Source organism: Monodelphis domestica, chromosome 2, assembly GCF_027887165.1.
Source record: "Monodelphis domestica isolate mMonDom1 chromosome 2, mMonDom1.pri, whole genome shotgun sequence".
In the NCBI taxonomy this organism is placed as follows: Eukaryota; Metazoa; Chordata; class Mammalia; order Didelphimorphia; family Didelphidae; genus Monodelphis; species Monodelphis domestica.
Window position 1 is genome coordinate 372,227,094 of NC_077228.1, and position 27,590 is coordinate 372,254,683.

At 41.0% G+C, this 27,590-nt stretch overlaps 1 long non-coding RNA gene across 1 annotated transcript; it reads right to left on the reverse strand.

The window, feature by feature from the left end:
• Positions 1 to 235: 235 nt before the first annotated feature.
• On the reverse strand, positions 236 to 26,538 carry LOC103100227 (uncharacterized). The gene is made up of 3 exons (XR_462820.2): positions 25,839 to 26,538; positions 7,184 to 7,276; positions 236 to 886 (listed from the first exon to the last, which is right to left on the reverse strand). It is a non-coding gene; the product is annotated as an uncharacterized LOC103100227 (long non-coding RNA).
• Between the last annotated feature and the right edge of the window lie 1,052 nt (positions 26,539 to 27,590).

Genomic DNA, 27,590 nt, shown 5'->3' on the forward strand with positions numbered 1-27,590 from the left:
GCACACACTACATTAGTCAACATAAATGTTCAAATGCAGATAATTGGGTGTGACATATTAACTTTTGACAAATCATTTGATTAATATTCTGTGATCATTCTATACACTTATATTGTAACTATTTATTCTGACAGGATACACAAAGGTTTTGCACAAGATAAATGATTTCATCACAGGTGGATTAATATTCTCATTAATTTGTGAGGAATTTGAGCTTACAGACAATCAAAGAAAATCACTTATTACCTTTAATAAAAATAGATAATCAATCAGAAATTCTAGAGACAATCAACAATCATAGTAACCAAGTAGAGAGATCAAAGGGGTACTAAAAACACAATTCAGATTTAATATTAGACTAATAATTTTTCAGAGTTTGTTGGAGAGTTTTCCAAGAAGGGTTTTGGTCAGTAAATCAAGTCACTGAGGCATGATGTACTAAGGCATATCGTACAAACCTCTCCTTATAAATCAGTTATGTGCTGGTTTAGGAGAATCAGTTTCTGTGCATGGGAGTTGGGGATTTCTGGGCACAGCTTTTGTGGGTACAACTTTTGTTAGGAATTATATACCTAAGCAAAAGTTAACCCATGATAGTCTTTTGGGTTAGGTTTTGTGAGTCTGATCTTTTGGTGATATTTTGGGGGAATAGTGTGCAAGCATTTTGCTCTCATATTACTTTTTTCTGAGACCAGGGAGAGGACAATAATCATATCAATTCCATTAGTAAGGGATGCTGATGAGAAAAGTCATACAGAGGGGGCTGAGTGGGTGATTCCATCCTGCCAAGGAGATACTCTGTGACCTTCGGGCCTCCATGAGTAACTGTGTCAAGACATCATGGCCTGAGGACTCCCAGCAGTTCTCTTTATGAAATCTCAGATAACTAGAATAAGAAATTTTGAAAACAAAGAGAGGTTATTTTGATGTTGTGAGAGAGAGTGTGTATATATTTATACACACACACACATATGTATTCTTATGCATACAAAATATATAGGTATATATGCATTTAGATATATTTATAGATTGTCTCTAGTTATATATGTAAATATATAGCTAGAGAGTCTATAAATGTATATTTTATATATGTGTGTATATATTTGTTCATTGTTTATGTCTACAAGCCTTTTAAGGGAATAGCACGGAAGAAAGATAAGATGTGGAGGTTCAGACCTAGGACAACTGGATTCCGATTCTTCTTATTTTATCATTACCTTTCTATGTGATGTAGGTGAGTTATTTGAGCTCTCTCCAAGCCACTGTCTCCTCATTTGTCATGGGCTGGCTGATCTATTATGTTATTCCATCCTTTCTAATTCACCACATTCAGTCACTCATAGGCAATTAGAATGCAAACTTCTTTGCAAGCAGGAACCACCTTACTTTTCATTGTATCTCTAGTGTTTAATATCTTTCTGGACTTCATTTTTGGTTTTGCTATTCAGTTTAACTCTTTCACATCTTGTTTACTTTAGTTCTTGAAATGGACTGGCCAAGAGAGAGTAAATCACAGAGTTGGAAGGGATCTTAGACTAGTACTTACTATGTGCTGGGCACTATACTGAAATACAAAGAAAGGCAAGAATAGTTCTTGCTCTTAAGGAGTTCATAATCTAATGCAAGGAGACAATGGTCAAACAATTATGTACATTCTTTAATTTTATAGATTTATAAACTCTGGCTGGAGAGAGCAAATGGCTTCATCATGTAACATAGGGAGAAGTAAGTGACAGATTTATTCGGTTGTTTTTCAGTTGTGTCTGACTCTCCTTGGCCCCGTTTGGGGTTTTCTTGACAGAGATCTTGGGGCGGTTTGTTGTTTCTTTGTCCAGCTCATTTTATAGATGAGAAAATGGAGGCAACCAGGATTAAGTGACTTGCCCAGGGTCACACAGCTAGTTAAGTATTTTGAGGCAGGATTTAAACTCAGGAAGATGACTGACTCCAGACCCAGCTCTCTATCCACTGTGACAGCTAGATGTAAATGGCAGAATTGGGATTCAGACTTGGGTCTTGTGAATCCAGGTTCACCATCCTTTCTAATGTACCCCACTGTCAAGTTGAATGACCCACATAGTCACCCATACGCCATTAGAATGTTAACTTAAGAACAGGAACTGTTTTCTATTTGTATCTCTAGTGCTTAGCACAATTTATTGCCCATAGTAGGCATTTAATTAATACTTTTTAAAATTCATTCTTGCATCTCTCACAAAGTAGGAACTGGGGAACTCAGGGTCTCTCTCTTTTTACAATCTTTCTCAGAAGGACTTATGTCCCTCGGGTTTTTACTGTAATCAGCTGGTCCAGTTGAAATTCTCTTGCTAGTCAGCTCTCTAAGATTCCTTCCCAAAGATGAGGAGGTTCTGCTACATTGATCAAGGTTTAAGAGTCCAAATAAGACATCATGACTTGGAGTTACTTCCAGAGCTCCGACTAACTATCAAACAATCATAGCATCCAGCCCTCCTGGAACAGTATTTAACAAAGATCCCCAGGCACTCTTTGAACCTGAATTTCTTCAGAGCAAGAGATGGGAATCATAGGTAATTTATGTAATCCAAAAAATCTTCCTGCCTCCAAGAAAAGAAGCACATGGCCTATAAGCTTGGGATGCTTCGTCCCTGTCCCTTAGATGCCGGGCTGAACAGCTGCTTTCTCAGTATTAGCCAAGTGAAGGTTCACTTGGGCTTTCATAGCAGTTCCTGGATGCCTTTTTAAAAGTCTTGCATCTGATGTTCTGTTTCTAGGAGACTGATAGGGAAGGAATTATTCACAAGTCACTGAAATGCTTCTATGGGAGCTCTGTTTGCTGGTGGAAAATATAAGGCTGGAAGATACTCTCAGAGATGTCCTCACAGGGGGATAAAGGACAGAAAAGAGGGGGTAAATTTAAAAAATGAGTGAATGCCCTCCTCTCCCCAGTAAATGCCTAGTGAGCCAAGTCAAGGGAGAAGCAGAGGTGAAACCAAAAGGGGAAAAAACTTCAGCTCAAAATGCATAAAGATGAACTTGGCCCAAAAAATACAAAGATCCACCCAGGGGAAATGCTAAGCAGCTCTAAGAAATGTAATGGCCTTTGGGACATGCAGACAGTCAGTGAGAGGGGGTGGGAGGAGGAAAATGACATCATCTGCTGGAGATGAGGTAGAAAAACCCCATTTTCTGTTTTTTTGAGCTAAAATCCATCCTCCCAAAGGGAGCTTAGAACTAAAAAACAGAACTGGGGAAGTTAAAGAGATTATGGAGTCCTGAGGCAGTGACGTCAAGTCTCACTTCTCTGGGAGGGCCATCAAGACTTTCCCTAGGAGTCATGCCAGACAAAGAGCCTCCTGGGTTTTGGACGTCTTTTCTCCAGAACGGCTGCTATTCCTTCCCCCCCCCCCCCCCCCCGACTTCCCCAATTGGGGACCAGATTTTCTTTGTCCCTAAGCCCAGCTGTGAATGGGCTCATAGAATGAGTTGGAAGGTTAGATGACACTGGGTCCAGCTCCACCTTTTACAGATGAGGAAACTGAGACACAGATGGGTTAAATAACTTGCCCAGGGTCGTACCACTACCAAGCCTCTGAGGGAGAGTTTAAACTCAGATCCTTCAACTCCAAGTCTGGTGCCCAGAGAACTTTTACTTTGCTGCATCACACATGCAGGCACACTCCATGGGGCCACTTGAGCACTGTCCTCTTCCTACACCAAGGTTCCTGCACTGTCCAGGGGCTTGGCTGGAGGACAAAGGCGCTCAGGCCAGCAGACAAAGTCTGGCAGATGAGCCCGGGGAATTTAAGGACCGGTCAGTCAGCTGTGTCTGGAGGAGGGGCAGCTCAGGCCTAAAATGAGATGGGCTGAAATAGTATGTGCGACCTTAGCAAGGGGCAGAGTGTCACTTGAGGTTAATGGAAGCAGTTAGGTTGGGATGGAGACGCTCTTTACTCTCCTCTTTCTGTAGTTCAATAAATCACAGACTTGCAGATTGATCATTTGGAAACTTCCTTCAAGGCCTCCGAACTGACTTAGTGTAGATTTTAATAAGGCTATGAATTTACTCTAGGCTAGTTTTATGGTTCGTTTCCTGCATCCAGTAATAAATAGTGGTGCATTTTGCTCTTTTAAGTACATCTTCTAAGTCAAGGATATATGGTGGGGGGAGGCACTAAAGAAAAAAGGAGAGGTGGCAATGCTATGCATTTAGAGGACAGTCAAGCCCCATAGAATGCCCATGATATTTGTTTCTTTGATTCCCTCAGTCTTGCTGAGAGAGGTTTGCCAATGGAAAACATTAGGGATGCCATTTTCAACATGGCAAACCAGAAACTGCAATTTGCAGCTTCTGCAAAGACTGATTGCCTCATTAAGGTGTGGGATTTGCTGATTAAAGTGCAGCTAACTAAAGCAGCCTGTTAGTCTTTACTCAAACTGGCAGCCGGACTAAGGTCACAGCCAGCACCATCCTCTTCCCTTTCTCCCCCACCCATCCCGAGGGAATTTTGCAGAGCTACTTCTCCTTTCAGTAGCCTTGGGCTTTCGATAGTTTTTTATTGCCTTAACTAATAGGTTAACAATTTGGAACTGCTGTTGGATGGATCTCAGACCAGGCTCAGTGAAAAGTTCAAGGAGAAAAGATATTCTACGGAAATAATGATTTTTCTATGAAAAGAGGTAAAAGGGAAGGGCAAAAGCTCACTGAGCTGGGAATGAATGGAAGCCCTTAATCAGAGAGCAAAGGGAAAGATTCCTTCATGCCTCATCTGTGTGACGGACTTGTTAATTCTGGGAGCTGAGCATGATCGAATGATCAGGGAGAAAGGAAGTTCTCTTTCCTTTTTACTTGCTGGAGAAAATTAATTCTTTCAGGATCCATCCTGGCTTTAAAATTTTTCTAGCTCTTCCTCACATGTGTGATGTACTATCTTTGTATCTTTACAGAGGCTGTCCACCATATTTGGAATGTCTTCATCTTAGCCTCAGAATTCATGTTGTTGTGGTTGTTCAGTCGCTTCAGTTGTGTCCTACCCTTGGTGACCCCATTTGGAGTTTTCTTGGCAAAGTTACTGGAGTGGTCTGCCATTTCCTTCTCTAGCTCACTTGACAGATAAAGAAATGGAGACAAATAGGGTTAAGTGACTTACCCAAGGTCACACAGCAAGTAAAAATTTTTGAGGCAGGATTTGAACTCAAGTCTTCCTGACTCCAGGCCCAGTACTTTCTCCATTGCACCACCTCCATGGCATCCTCCAAAGTTCAGTTCAAGCATAATCTACATAGAGCCTTTCCTGATTCCCTTAACTCCTCTGTTAATGCCCTCCCAATTATCTTGTATTTCCTCTGTATCTACTTATGTGTCTGCAGCATGTCTCCCTTTTGTTGGTTTTCTTTTCCACCAGATCTTTGAATTACCCATCATTTCTTTAGTTGTGGATCTCGATGATTAAATAAGGCTTTATTTTCCACTAAATCTCTCCCTCCCCTTCTCCAACAGGGACAGCTATTCTTTATGAGCAAAAATAAAAGAGGGAGGGGAAAAAAAGCAACTTGGCCAAACCAACCTATCAACCTTGTTTGACAGGATGTGCAATATTCCACACCCATAGTTCCCTCCTCAGAGAAGGATGGTGTCATTTTTGTCTTTGCATCCCTAAGACTTAGCCCAGTGCCTGGGCTCACAATAGATGCTTAGCAAATTCTCTCTGATTTGATTTCTCACTTCCATGGCCTCTATGTCTTCTGTTCAGAAAAAACTGGGGACATCTTTACCTGGTATCTCCCTCCCAGAAAAGCTTATCATCACCTTCTACTCTTTGCTCAAGGCTAGGAAAGGCATAAAATTGGAAGTCTGATTTGCCCTGTTCTCACTCTTTCCCCCCAAAATGAGTTGTTTGAATTGCTCTCATTAATTCTGAAACACCATGGCTACTTTCCATGCAGTTTTTTTTTTTAACAAGGTTAGGAAAAGTCCCTAGTTTTCTCTAATACAGAGCAGACTCAGAACTAAAAAGGCTTGCTAGCCAAACCTCACCCTCTAGGGCACAGACAAAGAATCTGAATCATTTCACCCAGCTGTATCTACCCATAGTCCTTTGAAACTGAAAAGATCCATTTTATCCATCTTATCTTGCTAGGTTGTACAAAGTAGGCTGGACCTGAAGCCAGGAAACATGAATTCAAATCCAGCCTGAGACACTTTCTAGCTGTACCATACTGTACAAATTACTTTACCTCTCTGTTCTTCAGTTTCTTCATTTCAGAAAGAACAAAAAGGAATAGTGGCTCCTTCCTTCCTTCCTTCCTTCCTTCCTTCCTTCCTTCCTTCCTTCCTTCCTTCCTTCCTTCCTTCCTTCCTTCCTTCCTTCCTTCCTTCTTTCCTTCCTTCCTCCCTCCCTCCCTCCCTCCCTCCCTCCCTCCCTCCCTCCCTCCCTCCCTTCCTTCCTTCCTTCCTTCCTTCCTCCCTCCCTCCCTCCCTCCCTCCCTCCCTCCCTCCCTTCCTTCCTTCCTTCCTTCCTTCCTTCCTTCCTTCCTTCCTTCCTTCCTTCCTTCCTTCCTTCCTTCCTTCCTTCCTTCCTTCCTTCCTTCCTTCCTTCCTTCCTTCTTTCCTTCCTTCCTCCCTCCCTCCTTCCCTTCCTTCCTTCCTTCCTTCCTTCCTTCCTTCCTTCCTTCCTTCCTTCCTTCCTTCCTTCCTCCCTTCCTCCCTTCCTCCCTTCCTCCCTTCCTCCCTTCCTCCCTTCCTCCCTTCCTCCCTTCCTCCCTTCCTTCCTTCCTCCCTCCCTCCCTCCCTCCCTCCCTTCCTTCCTTCCTTCCTTCCTTCCTTCCTTCCTTCCTTCCTTCCTCCCTCCCTCCCTCCCATACTTCCTCCCTCCATCCCATACCTCCTCCCTCCCTCCCATACCTCCTCCCCCCCTCCCTCCCTTCCTTCCTTCCTTCTAATTCACAGTGACAGTGACAGAGTGACAATGGCTATGTCACTTCCCTACTTAAAAGTCTTCATTAGTTTCCTAATGCCTCCAATATAAACTCTTTAGCCAGCCTTATTTGATATTACTCTTTTTTTTTAACCACCTTACTTTCTTTTGTAGAATTGACACTAAGTATTGGTTTCAAGTTATAAGAATGGTTAGGGCTAGACTTCTTTGTTGAAGGGCCATCCATCCCTGACCGCCATGTCTTTCTGAATCATATCCAGACCAACCTGCATAGAGATGAATGGTCCCTGATGAAGGTTCCATTGGGGTCAGCTTCAGTAAGTCAATGCATACCCCCCCATCTGGAAGTTCTTATTGGCCTGGGAACAGAGGAGATTTCCCATTTAGAAGAGAATAACTAAAAATAGAGCTATTTTACCATAACAAGCATGGCATTATGAAAATAGTGCTGGCTTTGGAGTAGGGGGACCTGGATCCAAATCTTGTCCTGGCTACTTACTGCCAGGGCGACCTGAGGCAATCACTTAGCTTCTGTGGGCCTCCCTTTTCTATAAAGTGACAGTCTCTAGTCTCCTTCTGGCTCTAAATCTCTATTCCTATGTACATGTGTATATAGCAGTGTTTGACTAAGACAGACTCCACAAATGTACTAACTCAATGGGTTGCCCATTCAACTGTACACTATTCAGAATAATTGGGACTTTTCATATTTTTAGATTTCCTGTGTGAAATTTTAGGTTGAACTAACTTAAGACATTTTTTAGTGTCTTGGAGTTTTCTGCAATCCTCACAATGTCATCTCAAAAGGAGTATATGGAAAATCCCTCATTCATAGGGAATTCTTCTATTTGGACTTCAAGCTGGGAATCTTTCATGACCAAGGCAAATGCTTGCTTTTTTTTTTTTTTAAGCCCTTACCTTCTGTCTTAGAATTGATACTAAGTATTGGTTACAAGGTAGAAGAGCAGTAAGGTTTAAGCAGTGGGAGTTAAGTGACTTGGCCAGGGTCACACAGCTGGGAAGTGTCTGAGGCCAGATTCAAACAAGGATCTCTCATCTCTAGGCTTGGTTCTCAATCCACTGAGCCACCCAGCTACCCGCCTCCCCACCCCCACCCCCGCAAATGCTTTTTGATGAGTAAGCATTTCCTACTTTTGTATCTCATTTGATTATTGATAGAGTACCAATTACATTTTTTCTTTTGCTAATTCATCTTCTGAGGAATCTTTAATGATGTGATGAATGCTAGGAAGACAAGAATAGATGAGATTCCATTTGGGAAATTGAATAAGGCTTTCTTCTTCTTCTTCTTCTTCTTCTTCTTCTTCTTCTTCTTCTTCTTCTTCTTCTTCTTCTTCTTCTTCTTCTTTCTTCTTCTTCTTCTTCTTCTTCTTCTTCTTCTTCTTCTTCTTCTTCTTCTTCTTCTTCTTCTTCTTCTTCTTCTTCTTCTTCTTCTTCTTCTTCTTCTTCTTCTTTTTAAAATTTATTTAAAACCCTTACCTTCTGTCCTAGAGTCAATTCTGTGTATTGGCTCCAAGGCAGAAGAGTGGTAAGGGCTAGGCAATGGGGGTTAAGTGACTTGCCCAGGGTCACACAGCTAGGAAGTGGCTGAGGTCAGATTTGAACCTAGGACCTCCCGTCTCTAGGTCTGGCTCTCAATCCACCGAGCCACCCAGCTGCCCCCTGAATAAGGCTTTTGATGATCCCAAGTTGATTCCTGAAATAAACAATAAACTTTTGAAAATCAATAATCTTGGGGCACTAAGTAGCACAGTAGATAAAGGGCCAGGCTTGGAGTTCGGAGGACCTGAGCTCAAGTGTGGCCTCAGACACTTTCCAGCTGTGTGACCCTGGGCAAGTCACTTAACCCCAATTGGCTAGCCCTTACCACTACTCTACTGCCTTAGAATTAATATTAAGCACTGATTCTAAGACTTAAGGTAAGGGTTTAAAAAAAACAAAGAAAATCAATGGTTTCCCCGTGATGTTATATTGCTGTCATTATGAAACTCCACAACTAATGAAGAATCTGAATAAAGGGTAATCCAAAGGCCAGCAGAGAGACATATACAGAGAGGTCCAGATTTACATAACTGGATCATTCTACAGGTCTCCAGATAAAGCTATTTTTACATAATGTGAATTTGTCTCTACTCATTCACTTCACTTTGCCTGTATAACAAAAGCATATACAGATTAATACTTTAGTGCAAGTCGTAATGAAATGAAGGCAAAGTTAATGACAAAATATATACCGTACCGTACAGTAAAGTTAACAGATATGGCTTCTGTTGCCCCTTCCTCACTCACAGTAGCTCGCTTTTATCACTGCCAGGTGGCTGCGTAACTCTTTTTATGAAGCCATCAAGAGATGCTTGGAGGATGGCTCTCTTTTCCCTCTCACATATCTGATGAGAGCAAGCAATATTAGCCTCATCTTATCTTTGGTTTCTTTCAGAAATTCCATACAAAGTCAAATTTGTGTCATGCACATTTATGGAAAGTGAGAATTGTCCGTAGTAGGGATGAATAGGAAAAAGCTTTTCTCTCTTTGATGATTGGCATTCAAGAGGGAGCATAAAAATATCACCTAGGAAATTAAAGACTAAAAAAGGAGATAGCTGGCCATGTCTGGAGAGGAAGACCTGTTTGGTTCTGGTATCAGAAAAGAGAAAGGCAGAAAAGTGGCCAAATGGGGCTAATGATAGAGGGGCACTTGGCGCCGTTCATTAGACTAGGAGGCAAGCAGTGAGTGGAGAAATCTAGGCAGCTGCCCTTTCCCCATTCAATTTTCCTCTTCTGGTCTTTCAGGGAGATTTAACATTGTTTCCTGTTCCCTGTTAAACTCATTCTTTGCTATGGTAATGATATTTTGTAAGCTGGATTCCTTTAGTAAAGGCTTGCTTTCCCTTGTCCCATAGGGAAGTCTGAACATAGAGTATGGGGGATGCAATCAGTCTGCTTTAGTTAGTTAGCTTTTAGGGCATGAATTGCTGGGATTTTCTGCTTTCCAACTCCCCAGGTAGTCTGCCTGGGGGTGTTTTATAAGCTGATTGTTCTGTATTTAAATTTTTAAAAAATAAATTTCCAAAAGCAGTCTGTAAAATAGATCCCTGGCTTTTAATTTTTTTCTAACCATAAAAGTGAATTTAGAGTTGTGTTATAGTTGAAGTTCTTATTTTCCTCTTCCACAATGAACCAAGCAGAGAAGGGTTGGGAAATCAACAGCAAGAAAGGGCAATGGCCAGGAAGGAAAGTCCTGTTCCTGCCAGCCCACACCAGCAAGTAGATATAGGCATGGTTCAAATGACTTCTATTCTTCCTTTTCCAGGTTGGGAGTGATGAGTAAGGATCTTTCATAGTTGCTGCCTGCCACAATAGCTAAGTGTGTAAACACACACACACACACACACACACACACACACACAAAAGGATTGTTGGAACTGCCCCAATTGTTAAATTTTCAGTGTGATCACTTACACCTCATAAACTGGCAAACACTACAAAGCAAGACTTGATTTATTTATTTGTTGATTTCCTAGACCTGTGTTGGCGATCCTATGGCACACATGCTAGAGGAGGCTGCTCCCTTCCCCTTCTCCATGGGTGCCTGAGGATGCTTCTCACATGACACACCTCTCTGCCCAGAAGCCCATTGGGATTACTTCCTCCCTCCCCTGTCTGGGGTAAGGGGATGGCTCATAAGCAGCATGAGGGTTGTAGTTTGGACACTTGATCTCTAAAAGGTTTTCCATCACTGACCTAAATTAAGCAAATTGTGGAGAAAATGTTAATAATGCAGATTAAACCTAAAAGTGTGTCATGTACATTTTTTCTAAGCTGGCCATTAAACATTTGCCAGTATACCACTGCTTATATACCCATAAACCAAATAAATCAGTAAAACATTCATTGTCTTCTATGTGCTAGACATTGTGCCAGGTGCCAGGGACACAAAAAGGGGGGAACCATTCCTGCCACCAAGGAGCTTACAATTTAAAAGGCAAGACAGCTTGCAAAAAAAAAATATTCCAAAAAGAACATTTTGTATTGGCTGCTGGACACAACAGGAAGCCACTGGAGTCTATAGAGTCAAGGAGGGTCAGGTAGGGTGACATGATCAGACCTGCATTTTAGAAAAATCAATTCAAGTGGCTGGATAAGCATGGATTGGAATGGGGAGAGGCTTGAGGCTGGCAGATTCGCCAGCATAACTGAGGTGTGAGGTGAGGAGGGCCCACCACTAGAGTGGTGACAGTGTCAGAGGAGAGAAGGGGGGCATATTTGAGAGATACTGCAAAGGTGAAATCCACAGGCTTTGGTAATAGCTTGGGTATGGGAGATGAGAGATAGTGAGGAATTCAGAATGACTTGTAGGTTTTAAGGCTGAGGGACTATGACGATGGTATTATCTCCTGCAGTATGGATACACACACACACACAGAAAGAGAATATGATGAGCATAGATATAGGGATACACATATACATATAGGCATACACCATCCCATATATATGAAGATAATGAATATATATAAATAGAGAGATGAAAGATGGCGACAGACAGAAAAATACAGAGGTAGTCAATAGAATCAGAAAGCCATATGTAGATTTTATATTGATATATAATTATATAAATATATCTCCTCTATTTGTGCATATATATATGTGTGTGTATATCTATCCATCTATTCATCCATCCATCTATCTATCCAACCATCTCTATCTATCCATCTATCCATCCATCTCTCTCTCTCTCTCTCTCTCTCTCTCTCTCTCTCTCTCTCTCTCTCTCTCTCTCGTCAGAGAGAAGAGTCAGAGTCAGAAAGGAGGGAGACTTGTTCAAGTCATGCCACTGACACACTAGCTGGGTTTCCATGGCACAGGTGTATAGACTCTCAGATAACTGTCTAAGACTAAGATCAGGTGCCATTGGATGTGCCTTGGTAGAGAATTTCCCATGGCTGAGAGTTCCCTAGGCAGATGAATTACCATCCCAACTCCTCCAATATATAGGAATGTCACCCTTCCCTTGTAGATGGGGGGACAATGTCTGGGACCTACATACCCTTCTGGGATTTGGAGTTTTTGCTTACCTCCTGAGCTGAAGAATATTGCTTGGTTTGGGCCTGGAGCTGGCCTTAGAGGAGAGTCATTTGAAGAAGAGAGAATACAGAGAGGAGGGAGGCAGCACAGTAGTGAAATCAGCATTTCCTTTCCTCAATCTCACACCTCTTGCGAGATTGGCGAGGTGAAGGCTAAGGGTCAAGGGACAAGGGATAAGAAGACATTTTGTTTGCTGTTGTTCTTTCATAAAGGATGCTAGATCAGGTGGGGGGATTCCTGAAACAAAAAATAGAGAAGAACTGGCAAGCCTTATCTCCTGCCTCTGCCTTGCTTTGGCTAAGCCCACTTCCAAGTACATCCTTTTATCCTCTGCCTCATCTAAGCTAATTTGTCATAAACACCTGCGGTCGACCCTGTCCTTTGCATTTCCTTGTGTCCCTCTGTTTATAGCATGAGGGCACAGGGCAGCTCTGAGAGCCATATAGAGGAGCCTGGTCTTTCCTAGGGCAGGGTAGGGATCCCAAGCCTTCTGTCCACTGTTGGAGTTTTCTCTCCCTATCTGGAGGCATATAACAAGTGGTTCATTACACTTCTGAGGGCTGAATTACTACAAAATTTTGCCTGAAATCTCCCTTATTAAATCACCTACTTAACATTAGAGGTATCTAGTGTTACATGCACATGTGCACACATACATGTTTAGACCACACCTGTGATTTTGTCCCTATGGAGAGTTGACAGTCAGGAAACTCTTGCCAATACAAATTGGCACCTGCTCTGTGACTTAAAGAGTTGCCTGGCTATTGGAAAGTTGAGTGACTTGCCCAGGATCATACAACCAGTGAGCGTCAGGGACAGGACTTGAACTGAGCTCTTTCTTACTCAGAGGCCAGCTCACTCTCTCCTATTTCTCACTATCTGTTATATTAACGCCTACCTCCCCAGAACCCAATTTGTACTCTGTCTATGTTTACCATTGTCAAATAGTGATAGTTATTTGTCCAAGGCATAATTGCCCCTCTCCACACAATGGAGAAGGAGGGAAAAAGCAAGGGTTGGAGGTCAGCCTTTTTTGAGATAGGACACTGACAGTTCCCAGTTGACAGAAATAATAAGTCTAAGTTTTATCTTACAATTCCCACATAATCCTCCACTGGGGTTACGTTCCAGGCTTCTACCTACTAATAAAAGGTAGCTTTAGGGGACTGTCCCTAAAGCCTCGGGGAGAAAAGCTGATTAAAGAAAAGGGAAGCAGCATGATTGCCAGCTGCCATAATCCTAAACATCTGGAAAGACAGTCTCCTACGGCTGATCCATTTTGGTGGCTCAAAAAATCCTCTCTATCTACCTTTGGTCTTTTATTGGATGGGGGTGGGGAGGGCAAAGAAATAAAATATATAAACATGGAAATAATTTTTAACAGTCGTTAGCATATTCAATGTTTTTTTCCAAGCCTATTAAATATGAAAGAGACAAAGGACCCAAGTGAGATGAGCTGGAAGTGCGCTCATGTGACTTCTTCCTCTTGGAATAATGATGCTAATTAATTTGACCAACACCTAATAAACACCTGAACTGTACAACTGGACCTCACTAAATCCAATTCATGTGCAAGTGAAGACATCACCCATGATGTCTTAAAAAAAACAAGGACTGAACAAAGAATAAGTACCTGGATGCAGCTAGATGGCATAGTGGATAGAGTGCTGGGTCTGAAGTCAAGAAGACCCATCTTCCAGAGTTCAAATCCAGCGTCAGACTCTTACTAGCTCTGTGATCCTGCATGAGCCACTTATCTAACCCTGTTTGCCTCAGTTTCTTCATCTATAAAATGAGCCAGAGAAGAAAATGGCAAACCACTCCAATATCTTTGCAAGAAAACTCTAAATGAGGTCACGAAGTAGGACACTACCAAAATGACTGAACAACAAGAGGCATCAAGAGTGGGGCTCACAATCTGGGTTCCCTGGAAGTTAAGAGTATGGAGGCAAGAGTATGCCATAGGTTCTCAGAGTCAGAAAAGACCTCAGAGCCATCTGGTCCAGCTCCACTTTACAAATGAAGAAATTGAAATGGAGGTGGAGGAAGGGAGTATAGTAAAATGATTTGTCCAAGGTTATATAATGAATAAGTGACAGAAGTACAATTTGAACTCAGGTCCTCTACCTCTCAAACCTGCGGAGCAGGCTGTGTTATATTGTTCCCAAAGCCTGGGGCTTCTCACTTAGCCCCTAGATCAAGATGTCAGGTAGGAGTGAAGCAAGAGACAAATAGTCCTATAACCCAGCTAGTAGCAGAATGAATCCATGAGTCAACTAAACCAGATTCAAGATCCTAGGATCCTCATCTAGTCATTCTGCTACTAGTGGATTCCAAGATTGTTTTCCCCTATCTTTACCTTTGTCCAGTTCTCACTCCAGTCACCCCATTTATTTATTTATTGAACAAAAAATAATTCCTTTCCTCCCCCCCCCCACCCCATTCCTCATCAGAGTAAAAAAAGAGAAAGAAAATCTTTGTAACAGTCCCTGTAACGAGAGCTTGTAACCAGATCTATGGGAATAGGTAGGAACAAGGGTGAAGTCAAGAGTAGGAAGCAGCACATGTCAGAATTCTGGGACCAGATTGACCCAAAGGTGCTGAGGCTCCCTGGTTCTAAGAACTGACCAAGTGAGAACAACAAAACTGGAATATGTAGCAGTCCACCCCTAGCTATGGGCAAGGGAAACAGTTACTATGTACAGAGTGGCTTAGAAGAGAGCATGCTCAGTCTTGTAAATGGCTAGGAAAGCCTCTGACCCTTGACCCCAGCTTCCCCCAGGTGAGGTGGGAAAACAGGTTTCTTTGTGCTCACCTGGCTAAGAGAAACCACACCTATAACTTGTCGTTAACCAATGATAATCATCCCTATGTATCGTGTATATTTGCATATCAAAGACATTAAAAGGAGCCACAGCAATCTCTGCCCTTCTCTTTGATCTCAGCTCTCACTGATGCCTGTCCTTGCTGGAGCTTGGCCTCTGCCAAGCTCCATCTTTAATTCCTTTCCTTCTCTATCTCTCTCACCTGGGACCTGGCCTTCGACCAGGCACTTTCTTTTCTCTATCATGTCTCCGACCTGTGTGGTATTGAATTTGGATCACTGGACGGGATTAGCCTTTTGGAAAGAGGTCCAGACTGATCGGGGTTTTGCTGTGGCTCCATTATAATTAATAAGGACTGGTTTCTGACTCATTTCTGCCATCTCATATCTAGAATTTGGCTCCCTCACGCCCTTCGTGGTATACAAATCTTCTATCCTTTTTCTATCTTCCTACCTTGTGGCTTCTCGCGGGTTTGGGAAGCCTCGGAAGATGTGGATCATTTTGTTGATTTTGTCTTCATCAAGTCAAGGGAGGCATAGACCCTACTTCCTATTCCTGTCTTTATCTTTGTTCCAATCTGCATCCACAGCTATGGATAATAACTCTGATTCTGGCTGCCTCCTCATTCATTCTGCTTCTAAATCTTTACCTTTGCCTGGTTCTTGCTCCAGTTTCTTTTTTTCCCTCTCCCCCCCCCATTTATTTACTTTTAATTCAAAGATATTTTATTTTCCCAATTACATGTAATAATAATTTTCAACATACCTTTTCCAAAATTATGAGATCCAAAACATCTCTCTTCCTCCCTTCCCTCCTTCCACTCAGAGATTGTAAGCAATTTGATCTGGACCATATACATGTAGCATCATTTTTGCCTCAGAACCAGCATGGTACAGTGATAAGAACATTAGTTTATGCTTTATTTTAAAATAATTTTTTATCAAACAAAAATTAATTTTTTTTCCTTCCCAGCACTTCCCCCTTCTCCACCAGAGTAAAAAAGAAAAAGAAAATCCTTGTAATAAATATGAAAAGTCAAGCAAAACACTTTCCACATTGGTCATATCCCAAAAATGCATGTCTCATTCTGCTGCATGAGCCCATCATCTCTGCTAGAAGATGGGGTTCCTCTGGAATCGTGGCTGGTTGAAGCATTAATCAGAGTACTCAAGGCCATCAGAGTTGTTTGTTTTTACAGTGTTGTGATGATTATATAAATTATTCTCCTTATTCTTCTCACTTCACTCTGCATCAATTCATATGAGTCTTTCCAGATTTCACTGAAGCTATCCTTTTCATCATTCATTATGGGTATAATAGTATTCCATTTCATCCCATAACATAATTTGTTTAGGCATACCCTAAATTGAGGGGCAACCCCTTAGTTTACAATTCTTTATAATTACAAAAGAACTGTATATAAACATAGATATGTATATAAACTGTATATAAACTATAAACATTTGTGCACAGTTGGGTACTTTTCCTCTTTCTTTGATCTTTTTGGGGGTATAGGCCTGGCATTGGTATCGCTGGTATTTCTGTCACTTAATACCTATATAAACTTGGGCAAATTATCTCAACTCCTTGGGCTTCAGTTTCCTCATGAATAAATGAATGAAAGAATAATACATTCATTAAAATGTTTACTATGAGCAAAGCACTGTTGGCTAGACCACTAAGTGGCATAATAGATGGAGCATTGGCCCGGAATTAGGAAAACCTGAGTTTAAATCCAGTTGTCCATACTTATAAGCTGTGTGACCTTGGATAAGTCTCTTATCCTAGGTTTTGCATCAGTTTCCTCAACAGTAAAATGGGGATAATAGTATCTACTTCCCAGGGTTCTTGGGAGGATCCAAGTGCTTAGCACAGTGCCTGGGCATAAAGTTGGTCTTTATAGATGCATGTTTCCTTCCTTTCTGGATGGCCTCCAGTCCCTTACGGCTCTAAATCTGGTGTCTTCTGATACTGGTTCTAGACCTTTGCTTCACTAGTCTTCATCCTTGACTCTTCCCTCTATTTCATTTATATGAAGAGATGCTCTTAAAATAGTGCATCGGGACAAAATGGCCAAACAGACACAACACCTAGACCTGTATAAATTCCATTCTTTATTAAAAATACAGAAATAATTCTTACAGTAATAACAGAAAATATTGCCTTTTTGTAGAACATAAAGGTGAAGATTCGGGACCCTTACATTTAATCACACCTGAGCCACCATGACACAAGATTGGAAAAATACCACCTTGAAAGTAAACTGGAGCAATCAAAAACAAATTAAAACTGTAATGACCAGTAGGAACTCATTTAATTCAGGCTCATACATCTGGGCACAATACGCCGCTAACAGTCACTATACAAGTAAGTTTACATTTAAAACATTCCTCTAACTAATAACAGGAATTTACTCAAAGAAATATAAATATCACGGATGGAGAAAATAAAACACAACAGAAAATAATGAATAGGAAGTTCATCTTGACATGTCTGATGCTGTAGAGAATATTTCTTATAATACGGTACATTATTAAAATGAAAATAGCCAAATCATCTACAATGAACAAATTGCCTTTGGGGGGGGGGTGGAGGCTTGTTCACTTGTGTAGATGAGATATTTGAGTGTGAATATCTTTAGGAATACTGCTCATATGCTCACAGACATAACCATGTACAAAATAAGCGTGCTGCTCTCTGTGGGAACAGAGTCTGAATCTATCACATAGTCAGTTACCCATTCTCAGTCCTTTCTGGGGTTGAGAACTATAGCCACAGTGCCTTTATCTCAAGGTCATCTCTCCCTGTAATTACCTTCAAATAAGTGTGAAAAGTTTTCATTTGAGCCAGTTTGATCTTGTATTTGCATATTTGGCTAACTGAATATAGCACAGAGTCGCCTAGTATGATTGTCCCTGAAATAGTATGATTATATATGAATACTTCAGGGGGAAAGATAATCATTTAAATGTAAGAAAACACTGCTGGTTATCACAGTCCCAAAGAGTAAAATTCAATAGCCTATTTTTGTCCAGATGGTGGTTTCTCCCATACTTTCACTCCAATGGGAATTTGTCAGATCATTCCATTGATGTTGGTTTTTTCACTGAAATTCTGCATTCAAGTCCTGCCTTTAACATATTGACTGTGTAATTTTGGGCAAATCCCTTAATTTATCAGCAATATTCTGGGATTATAACTTGCGGGAAAAGTGCCAGCCTTCATTGGGAGAAGAAATTTCCTCACTGAAGAGTTCCTCATATCATTGAAGTCTCATCTCGTTTCTATCCCTATTAGTATCACCAAATTCCTGCTTTGCAAAAATCAATCATCATTTTAAAAAATAGTAAAAGTCCTAAAGTCTTGTCCCATAACTTACAAAATCCCAGGGTATTGCTCTTTGGGCACTTCTAAACTGAGTCTTGTGTCAGAGAAATACTCTGGGATTGTAGCAGGTCTATAACAGAGAATCACTCACAATAGTAATGGTGAACCTTTAAGAGGATCAGGTGATGTGAGAAATGTCCTCAGGTGCCTATAAAGAGGGGGAGGGGAGCAGTCCAGCCCCACATCCCTCTGACTTTCTAGTAATGAACTCTGGAGAACTCTGTGCTAGGGCAATGTTACATGTGCTCACAGAGAGGACTTTGAGTGCTCCCTCTAACACATGTGCCATAGATTCGCCACCATGTCCCCATGAATTCCTAAGCAATTAGATACTTTGTAATAGTACAGAAAGATCCTGGTCAGCAGGACCTTGAAATTAGCTAATAACATACAGACTTGGGGGTAGCTAGGTGGCACAATGCATAGAGTGCTAGACCTGGAGTCAGGAGGACTGGGGTTCAAATTTGACCTCAGATACTTGCTAGCTGTGTGACTGTGGATGAATCACTATTTTGCCTGTCTTTGTACTTCTGTCTTTGAGTTGCTACTAAGACAAAAGGTAAGCATTAAAACAACAACATGCAGACTTATGTCAGGCTATCTTTCTATTGGATCCTCAAAATGAACATGCACACACACACACACACACACACACACGACACACAAACACAACTGCTTTGAAAGACAGCTATTAGCACCAAGAATACTGGTAGCCTGAGCTACAATGACCCATAGCTAAGGCAAGAGAGAAAGATAGTTGACCTAGTTCTTGTCTTTCCAGGACAAGGAAAGATTTGAATTGCAGTCCTATCTAGCCATTTCTTAGAGTGCACAGTTGAAAGAGATGAATCCAGGCAGGAAGAGCTGCTATTGCCATATTCTCTGCTGGACAGCGATCTGGAAGTCCCACTTGCCATGGGTGGTATCATGGAGAAGGGAGGCAAAAAGGTGGAGATGTAAGCTTAGCTTGGGCATAAGCCAAGTATAAGAATCTGACAATACAGCTGATGGCTTATAAAGAAAACAATGTTTTGATAATAAAGTTCTAAACTGAAAAAGACCCTTGTCAGCCATTATAACATTTCAGGTCTCTTGGGCACAGAAGATACACAATAAAACAATCTCCAAATGAACTTCAAGTAGAAGAACTTTGTACACTGGGTTTTTCACGGTATGTGACCTATCGGTGTCATGCTTCAACACAAGAAGCAGAGATCTGCTATATGAAAACTAGGCAAAAATTTCAAAGTATCTGCAATATGTGATGAGGGAAAAGTTGGTGTGTGTAGAACCAGAGGCAGTCAGTATGGGGAGTACCAGGATAACTTTTCTGAAGCTCATCAGCTCTTCTCTGAATTCTGTAGTCAGAGGATAGGGGTGGAGGTGGGAGGTGAAAGGCTACAACTTGCCCAGGATCCTATAGGCAGTAAAATTAGAGGAAGGATTTGAACTCAAGTCTTCTTGACTCTGAAGCTAATTCTCTGTCTTCTATGAAGCACTGCCTGTTGTCAAGTTTAATATTATACTTAATGTTCTTTGAACTTAACATAATCAACAGAACAAAAAACTCCCCTTCCCTCAACTCTCAGGGGCCCCCTCTCTACCCCATGCATAGGCACATACATTTTCCTTTTCCCCAGTGAAGAGAAAGGTTGACCTGTAGAAGAAATCTAAGGACATCCTGGTTGATACTTATTTTGGACCCATCTTAGATGTGTCAGTTTCCCAGCAGGGTCAAAATTATCCAGGCTTTCCTCTCTAGGAAACTATCATTCAATCATTTCCCCAGGACTATGAAGGTAGGGAGATGGATAAAGTGCGGGGGTGGGATGGGGGGGGAACGGGGAAGGGAAGGGGGGCAGGTGGTGGCATATAAAGGTCCTCCTTCAGGATTGCACGAGCCTTAGTTGAAGAGGTGAACGCATCAGAACAAAAACCATGTAGACAAATCAATCAAAAGGACACACACTTGTGAGACAAATGACCATTCCACTCTAATATATGACCATCAAAGAAACTTATAGACTCTGTCTCGACTCTCTCATAACCTACTTCTGCCCTAACCATTTCCTGTTCTCTCTTGAAGTGGTATCCATTAGAGGTGCCTTTCTAAATGGACAGTGTTGTAGAGTGGAAAGGTCCTGAGCTTGGGAGTCAGAAGACTTGTTAATTGGGTAGCTATGGATGATCCAATTAAATTCTCTGAGCCTCAGTTTCTTCATCTGTGCAATGGCAATAATAATGTTTGTGTTACTTATTTCAAACAATCAGCAAACATTTATTAAGCATCTACTATGTGCCAGGCACTGTGCAAAGCACTGAGGATATAAGAAGAGGCAAAAGACAGTCCCTGTCCTCAAGGAGCTTACAATCTAGTAGGGAGAGTCATTATGCAAATAAATATATACAAAGCAATCTATATACAGAATAAATAGGAGATAATTAACTGAAGGAAGGCACTAAGATTAAGGGGGTTTGGAAAAGGCTTTCTGTAAGAGATGAGATTTTAGCTGGGACTTAAAGAAGTTAATGTTATGTGAGGAAAATATTTTTTAAACTGTAAAATTCCATATGAATGTGTAAATGGAAATTATTTCTATGGAATGCAGAATAGCATGGATCCATAATTAAGAATTTCCCCTACTGATTAACATTTAATCAGTAGTGAGTAGTACAGAGATCATTGTAGGTACAGACTTTAAGGGAAAAGTTTTGGTTCATCCACCCACCCCCCAAATCTGGGTCTTATCCCTAGAGGGTTATAGATAAAGAGGGTCCCAAGAGAGTGATACCAAGATAATTGGACCCTGGTTACCTGAGGATGGTTGCATTACATAGTATTGTGGGCTAGGACTATAGGACAAGGACAAGAATACCAGGCGCCTTGGGAAGGAAGTGTTCCCTCTGAAGGAGGAAGTTTGTTCTCCCCCTGAGAAGAAAGAATCATGATCCAACCTCCAACCCCTAGATCTGTGTTGGCAAACTTATGACATGCATGCCAGAGTAGACTGCTACCCTTCCCTTCTCCACCACCCCAAGGACATTTCTCACATCACCCAACCCCTCTGCCCAGCAGCCCAATGGGAAAGTTTCTTCCTTCCCCTGTCTGGAGTAAGGTGGGGGGCTCAGATGCAGTATTAGGGTTGTAGTTTGGGCATTTGGCCTCTAAAAGATTTGCCATCATTGCCCTAGATGTTGGAGCCTTGAATCAAAGCCTGATTCCCCTTTGGACTAGTTTTGACTCTGCCAGTGGCAAAGTACAAACTGTGGGCTTAGGTTAACTTGCTCACATTTCCCTAGAAGATGATCAGTTCTAATATCCATGTTGGTAATGGAGAATTCAACCCACCAATTTCAATCTACACCTAATGAAAAGAGGGTTTACAGGATGATGAGATATGGGAGAAAAGAAGCAAAGGCAAAGAGATAATGACTTGGGTCAAACCGAGAAAAAGAGGTGAAATTCCTAAGAATTTGAACGGAAGGAGATTTAGAAGATGATGGTAGGAGGCAGCAAGGTGACTCAATGATAGAGAGCCAGGCTGGAGATGGGAGGTCCTGGGTTCAAATCTGGATTTAGACACTTCCTAGCTGTGTGACCCTGGCCAAAGTCACTTAACCCCATTTGTGTGGTCCTTATTGGCCTTCTATTTTGGAAACAATATTTAGTATAAATTCTAAGATGGAAGGAAAGGGAAGGTAAAGAAGGAAAGAAGGAAGGAAGGAAAGAAGGAAAGAAAGGAAGGAAAGGAAAGAAATGAAGGAAAAGAGGAAGTTAGGGAATGGATAATTTCATTGATAGACTTCCAAGAAGAGGAAACTCCCTCTACCAGTGCAAATTGCCATCTTTCTTCCTTTCTTCCTTTCTTCCTTCCTTCCTTCCTTTCTTTCTTTCTTCCTTTGTTTCTTTTTCTTTCTTTCTTTCTTTCTTTCTTTCTTTCTTTCTTTCTTTCTTTCTTTCTTTCTTTCTTTCTTTCTTTCTTTCTTTCTTTCTTTCTTTCTTTCTTTCTTTCTTTCTTTCTTTCTTTCTTTCTTTCTTTCTTTCTTTCTTTCTTTCTTTCTTTCTTTCTTTCTTTCTTTCTTTCTTTCTTTCTTTCTCTTTCTTTCTCCAAGAGTTATCCAGAACACTGAAAACTTAAACCCAGAGTCAGTCAATATGTCAGAGGCAGGATTTGAATCCAGGTCTCTGGCCCCTTCTCTCCCCTCTATCTCATGCTGCCTCATACTAAAGTGGAAAAGATTAAAAACCTTCACATTTTCTAATCTTTTCTTTCAAGGATTCTAAATTGATGAAAAAGAATAAGGATTGATTCTTTATTCTCTACTTCTTCTTAGCCACATATTGCCAAGTTTTATAAACTATAAAACCCAAGACAGTTGTATCATACAGTAAGGAGCAAAGAGAATAAGTGTAGAAGAGAAAGGAAGTTTTTTTTCCTCCTGTCCATAACATAGTATCAGAGACTTTTTAGCTGTGTGATCTTAGACAAGAAACTTTGACATCTGTTTGACCCAGTTTCCTCAACTGTAAAATGAGGAGAACAATACACCTGCCATGCAAAGTTATCGTGAAGATCAAATGAGATAATATTTTTAAAAAGCAGAGTGGATTTGAACCCCTGGAGTACTTTGAACCTGAAATAGCCATTTTGGGAGGGAGAGGGAGAGGTATTCCAAGTACTAACAGTATTTATGGGGAAGCAGACACTGCTTAGCCCCTGCCATTCTGTATTTGGTAAGGTTGGATGTATATGAATTGAAATTAAATTTGAGCTCAACCCCATCAAATAGAGGTTCAGTCCTAAATATCAGAAGATCACATTCACTCTTCCAATGGCATCCTCAGGCCAGTCAGAATTCAAATCCTTCCAAGAAAGGAGACTGAGTGAAGGGAAAGGGAGAGAGGGTTGTTCAGCTGCCCTTCTCACTCCTGGTGAATGGCATGTGCAATCTCATTCAGGTGGGGCAAGAGTCACCCTGTGGATGTCACTATATCTTTTTATCTTTCTTTGCCCTTCTCTTACTCAACTTGAAGAGGCTGTATCAATGGAAATTCCCAGATTCTGAGTCCATCCCCTCCCGGAAGAAGTAGTGTGATGCTGCTGCTTTGCGACAAAGACAAAACATAGGAACTATTAAAAAAACAAAAAACAAACCCATCCATCAGAACAGAATGTAACTAGCGGCTTCTTCCTGGGAAAATCTATAAGACCGGCAGTTTTGTCAACCTTGAGATGTTTGCAGAAGACCTTTATCTCATAACTGGATGATGGTAACTGAACAAACTACATATTCCATAAATGTTTTCTTTTTAAAAAATCTGGTTGTTACATCAGATCTCTAGATAGTTCTTTCTAAATAAAAAGAGCAGTACTCTGAAAAGCTGTCTACAAATCTCTCCACCACTCCATTCTTCTACCCCATTTTCTATCTCTGCCAATCCTTTGTCACACAACTTAACTTGGGTCATCCCCCATTAACAGGAAGAACAGACACTCGAAAGAGCGAACTTATGCTTCTATTGTCAATTACAATAATTGGTTTCTTTAAACTAAGTTGGTTCCAGAATTAGTGAAGGCAATTAGAAGAGATTCTGTTTCATTCAACATTTTCCAATGTACTAACAGTTGTAATCAAAGCATAAAATTTTATAGATTCGTAAACCCAAATGCACATACTCATATGTTTATGTGCTTATAGGCAGCTTTATAGCCAGGCTTTAAAAAGTCTCTTGGTTGCCCCCAATTTTTTATGAGCTCACAAAATTTTCACTGCCTCTTTTTTCCATATCAAGGATGCTACATTTGATAATAGTGACCTATCCACATTTCAATTTTTATTAAAGCCTTCCCTTTGAAAAGCAAGAGAGTGCTCTTGGAGGCTGAATCTTGGATCTCTTGGCAATCATTAACTCACATGGAGAACTTAGCTTAGCTACCAACTTTTGAAAAGTCTGACTCTCTTTGCCATGGAGCTATGGAGGACAATTCCAGAAAACCACTTCCATATTGAGCAAATTGGTCTGGTCCCCATCATGACTCATACACAACAAGGCATGATTTTTCATATGAGAAAGAACTTTCTCACACTTATAGTTATTCAAGAGTGAGCTCCCCATTACTGGACGTGGTCAGAGAATCGCTCTTCTGTCTGGAATGTTATAGAGGGGATTTCTGTCTGGGGAAGTGGTTTAGACTAGATAGTTTCTAAGGAGTCTTAAAGTTTTAAGATTCCATGAAGCAACTAGGTGGCCCAGTGAATAGAATAATGGACTTACAGTCAGGAAGACCAGAGTTCAAATCTAGCCTCTTGGATACTTATTAGCTATGTAACCCTGGACCTGACATTTAACCTGTATGCCTCAGTTTCCTCAACTGTAAAATATGGTTAACAATAGCACCTAGCTCCCAGGGTTGTTGTGAGGATCAAATCAGATCTTGAAAAATGTTTGGCATCATCCTAACACATAGTAGGTAATTATTGTTTGTTTCTTTCCTTCTTTTCCATGACTCTGTGGTTTATAGTAGAGAAATGAGTTTCAATTCAAAGCAGTTTACTTTAATTGACAGTCAGTGAGGATGAGTTACCTTGTTAGCACACTCCAAGTTATGGAGCAACAATGGAGCAATTATCTTGGTTTTTATGATGAACTTCTTATAAATGGCATGGACAAGTAGTCTGGAATGCCCATTTATACACCCCACTCTAAGAACTAATTTATCCAACTAAAACAAAACAGAATAATTACTTGAGGAGTGGGGATTGGTGTTGTTCAGTTTTGTCTGAATCTTCATGACCCCATTTGGGATTTTCTTGGCAAAGATGATAAAGTGGTTTGCCATTTTCTCCTCTAGCTCATTTGACAGATGAGGAAGCTGAGGCAAACAGGGTTGAGTGATTTTCTTGCTTAGAGTCACACCCCTATTGTTTTTGAGGGCAGATTTGAACTCAGGAAGATGTCTTCCTGACTCCAGGTCCAGCACTCTATCCACTGCACCACCAAACTACCCTAGATTAGAGCATAGCTTTGTATCATCCAAGCAGAAAGATTTTTGCTTTTACTAACATAATATGGTTTGCCCGCTTAGCCAATAGTCCATCCATCCCTTTAGTTGAGCTAACTTCTTCTTTCTTGGTCACCTCCCCAGACCTCTCTAACATTTCCAACTTTGCCTATAGAATTCTGCTGTGTCTTCTGTGCTTTGGAAACTCCCTCCATTGATGCTGATCAGCAATTCTTGAGTCGTTTATGATCTTAAAGAATTGCCTGGTTTACTGAGGGTTAATCAACTTAAAAAGGCACAGAGCTTGGGTGAATCAGATGCAGAACTTGCATTCAGGTTTTCCTGACTCTAAAATCACCCCTCTAATCTTTATGCTATGCCATTTCTCTTCATCGACTTAGAAAAAAAATATTAACCCCCCCCCCCCAGCCCTGAGGAATTGCCTCTTCAATGGAAAGTCTAGGCCATGTGTGAGGGAAAGCCGTCTGATCACCCAGATGAACTAATTCTAGACCCGGCTAAAAATATGAGGAGAGAATAAAACAAAGCATCGTATTCATTAATAATAACAACAACAACAACAACAATAAATGAGGTTTTACCTTACGTTGATTCTGAGTGAAGGGAGTTTCCTGAAACTTTGGTGTGCCAGTGTGAGAGTGACTCTCATGCAGCATGTGTGTGAAGTACATGTGTGATAATACCGCTGCAACCACAAAGGAATTTACCACAGGAAGCATCACAGCTGCTGCTGATTAGCATGAGAGCCAATTACACAAAGCAAATTGTTAGCAGACATGTTTCCATAATATTTAACTGGTGGCAATGAATCAATGTGAATCCTTTTCCAGTCAATGCTAGATTTCCCAAGAATCAGCCTCCAATGATCCATGAAGGAATTGTGGATCAGGGAAGTGGCCAACCATCGCGAGGAATGGGGCGGAGGGTGCTGGGATTGCCTAGTGCTTCCTCCTCCAATAATCCTATTGGATTAGAGCAGCAGAGAAGAGTATGAGTAGTTGCCTGAGACCAAGCTGCCTCCTGGCTTGGCACCATAAGAAAGGAAACATTGCAGAGCTCAGAGCTCTGACCAGCTATTCATCCACTGAGCCTGTCTGCCCGTGGATGTGTAAGAAGCACCATCTGGAATATGGGTATCTTCGTGCTTGGGACAAAACAATGGTAAAGCTGACTGGGAAACTATCATGCTTGTCACTTTGGGAAAATGTGAAAAAATTAATAACCTGTTCACATTATTTGACTCAACATTAAAAGACATGGACCTTAAGGAGGTCAAAGATAGAAAGGTTATATGTGCATGTGTGTATATACATGCATATGCATACACGAATACATATGCCCTTATTTATGTATGTATATGTACACATGTGCTTATAGGCATGCATAGACATAGGTGTCTGGCACCCTAGATACCTAGATATCTCTCTATATAGATGCATATATGCTTATGTGTCTACATATATACAGATATATAGAAAAATATATACACATAAAAACCAAATGTTCAGAGCAGTATTTTTTGGTGTGTGAGAAAAAAATTGGAAACAAGGCCATAGTGGGATAGCACTTCAGGGATTAGACCTCCAAATCAAGAAGACCTGGGTTTGGGGACAGCTAGGTTGTGGATAGTGTCAGGTCTGGAGATGGGAGGTCCTGGGTTCAAATCTAGCCTCAGACACATCTTAGCTGCATGACTCTGGGCATGTCATTTAACCCCCCAATTGCCTAGCCCTTCCCACTCTTCTGCCTTGGAACTGATACTCACTATTGATTCTAAGATAGAAGATATGGATTTAAAAACCATGAAATTACAATGAATTTTTTAAAGCATTAAAAAAAATCAAATCCTGACCCTGATATATATTAACTAGCCATTATACTTCTGAACATCCAGGCAATTTTCTAAAGCTATAAATTATGGACGTTTGCATGAGTGGGGAGAATTTCCTCACTGGTAGTTCCTGTATGGATGGCATCACATATACACATAAGCAACAACAAAAACTGAAAACAATGTGGGTGGCCCATCCATTAGGGAGAGTCGCTAAAGTGTAGGAAACTAATGGGATATTATCATACCAAAGAAAATGTCAAACATGAGGAATTCAAAGGATCCTGGGAAGATTTGTAGGAAGCAATGCAAAGCAAAGAAAGCAAAACCCAGACAATAACATAGAGTTTTTTTATATACCTATATAGTTTTATATATAACTATATGTATGCATGATAATTACAATGACACAAATGAAAACAATACTAAAAGTCAGCCGAATCCAGATTAAATGCAATGAACAGGATTGGTTTCAAGAGACACATGACAAAAGAGTCCTTCC